A 2,933-nucleotide genomic window follows, 5' to 3' on the forward strand; every position below is an offset into this window, starting at 1 on the left:
ATTGAAGTTTTTCATTTTTTTTTTCTAAAATAAATGGAGGAGAGAGTAAAGAGGTTTCTGAGGATTCTTTATGTTTTAAAAATTAAGATTCAAATGTGCATGTTGGAAACTAAAAAGGTTTTTGCACTCTGTAGGAATTTTTCGTATGAATGAATGAGTTATTGTCTCAAATGTAAAAAGAAAACTAATACTAAAAATATTTCATATTTTAAAAGTAAAAATAATAGGGTCATACAAAAAGGTACATGTTCGGTGTGCGGTTTAAAAAAAAAATCAATTTATCTCTAAACACAAACTCGGAGGAGATATACAAAAGTTTTTATCAGGAAGTAAATTTACAACTACTGCAATACCAGTGGAATTACATCTACCAGGGTATTCTTTCTGTGGTCCAGGCACAAACTTAGATAAAAGATTAGATGAGGTAGACAATGCAAAACCATGGAGTAAACCCATCAATAGGGTTGATGAAGTGTGCATGAGACACGATATTGATTATGGGAATACCACAACGTTGGAAGAAAAACATGAAGCCGATAGAGAAATGTTGTATAATTTGTCTCTGATACAAAATCCAACCTTGAGAGAAAAAGTTGATAGGTTAATCGTGAAGAAGATGATCAGTCCTAAATTGAATCTTGGGCTTGGAAATTCAAAAAACTTATAGGCTCTAATGATGTCATTAAGACTGAAGAACAATTATCTGATTAATTACATCAACCAATATTCACAAAGTTTCATGGAAGGAAGGTATATTCCAAGGAAGTTGACTATATCTGGTCCACTGATTTGATTGAACTCAAAAATGATAAGGGGTACAAGTATGCTTTAACCGTTATCGATTTGAGGAGTAGATTTGCGTGGGTTGTCCCTTTAAAAAACAAAACAGGTAATACTCTTATGTTAGCCTTTCAACAGATATTTCATAAAAGTAAGAGAAAACCTAAAAAATTGTGGACTAATGAGGGTTGAGAGTTTTATCACAAGACATTTATGAATTTTCAAAAAAAACAGCATTACATTATACAGTACCTTTCATGAAGGAAAAGCCGTTGTTATTGAACACTTTAATCGTACATTAAAAGAGAGACTATATAAAAAATTCACACAACTCGGTTCACAACAATGGTCATCTTTTATTCGGGATATTGCAGTTAAGTATAATGACACGATTCACACGTCAATGAATATGAAATCATCAGAAACATTTACAAAATTAAAATATGAAAAAGAGATTAATGTCAAAAAGCCGAAGTTCAAAGTTGGTGATATAGTCAGAATATATATGGATGGAAATCTCATTTTGAAAAAGGTTATACAAAGTGATGGACAAATGAACTTTTTTAAATTGTTGATGTGATCAATACAGTTTCTTGGAATGATAAAGTATATGATTTAGAAGGGGAAGAGATTTTAGGTTCATTTTCTTCACAGAAATTACAAAAGACAAAACTAAGCAGATAATACTCATGGGAGCAATAGTTTGGCGCTTCACTCCCCTCTACTATACACCTTTATGGACACTCGAGGACCAAGTCCGAGGTGTATAACAGGGTTAAATTTAAAAAAAAAAAATATATATATATATATATATATATATATATATATATATATATATATATATATATTGTGTCAAGGGGGACGTTCTTAGATCTGTGAACTCCAAACACAGAATCCTCAACTGAATAGTCAAGGCTTAACTTTTGTTTGTTGGTGTGTGTGTGTGCGTGTGCGTGCGTGTGTGAGATAATATAACAGGGAGCAGAATCAACCCCAACCCACCCTTACCCTCACATTCAAAATCCTAACCATCACATTCAAAATCTCAACCCCAACGCAAACCTACCCCAATCCTCACATTCAAATTCTCAACCCCAACCCAACCCTCGCCCAACTCAATATCTTTTTTTAAACACGTATTTCAACAATATATATTTTTTTATGTTCAAAATAACCAAAATAGGTTCTTTATTTCCATTACTTTCACACACCTTTTGGTAAGACTTGTATGCTTCAGCATAATCATTTTTTTCCCAATTAATTTCCAATCTATCTCGTGGATAAAATGTTCCATCGAGAGAAACACGAAGTTGTTTCACCTTAGCATTATCACTCAATGCATTATTCTTATCAGTAGCAGTATCACCATCTGTTTTTTTTTTTTTTAAATGATCCAAAGATATCGTGGCTTTCCTTCCAGAACACCCAAATTCCACGTGTAAGTGGTTTGTTTCAGTTTAAGGTGTTGACATCTTCTTTTAAGGTATGATACATTGAGTGGTTTCTTTGAGTTAAGTCTTCTATTTAACATCTCTTCTCTTTTAAGATTAGGAGTATATTCACTAATATACCAACTCATTTCATCAATTACAAATTTGTTCTGAGCACCAAAAGCACAAGCAACACCAAAAAGTAATCTATTTTCATTATCATTCCTTTCTAGTTGAAATCTAATTGTAAGACCATACAGAACTTTATCTTGAACAAAAAATCCAAATATACCTTTAAGATGAACTGCTATAGTAAAACTATTAACTGCTTTTGTATCATCATTATACATTCCTTTCCTTTGAGAAAATCCAGGGTCTGTGTTTGTTCCCGTTGACATATCAGGAATAAAACCTTCAACAGCCCCCTTTCCCATTCTATGACTGAATGAATGTCGTGTAAATTTCATCAACTCAGATACAGCAGAGACATAATCAACCTTTTCAACTTCTTGTGTTCCAATGTACAAACGAACACTAGCAAACATTTTCCAGAAGAAATCAGTGACGAGTGTAGCGTTTGTGTTATTCCCAGCCTTAGTGAATGTAAATTTACACAACAAGAAACTTTCGGATAAATTCAAATAAGTTTGTTGATTATTTATTTCAAAATTTTTTGTACCATTTGCATTCCAGTCTGTTCCAGTTATTGCATTTACTTTGAAG

Source organism: Eptatretus burgeri, chromosome 1 (genome assembly GCF_056783735.1).
Source record: "Eptatretus burgeri isolate ZD-2024b chromosome 1, Ebu_testis_v1, whole genome shotgun sequence".
In the NCBI taxonomy this organism is placed as follows: domain Eukaryota; kingdom Metazoa; phylum Chordata; class Myxini; order Myxiniformes; family Myxinidae; genus Eptatretus; species Eptatretus burgeri.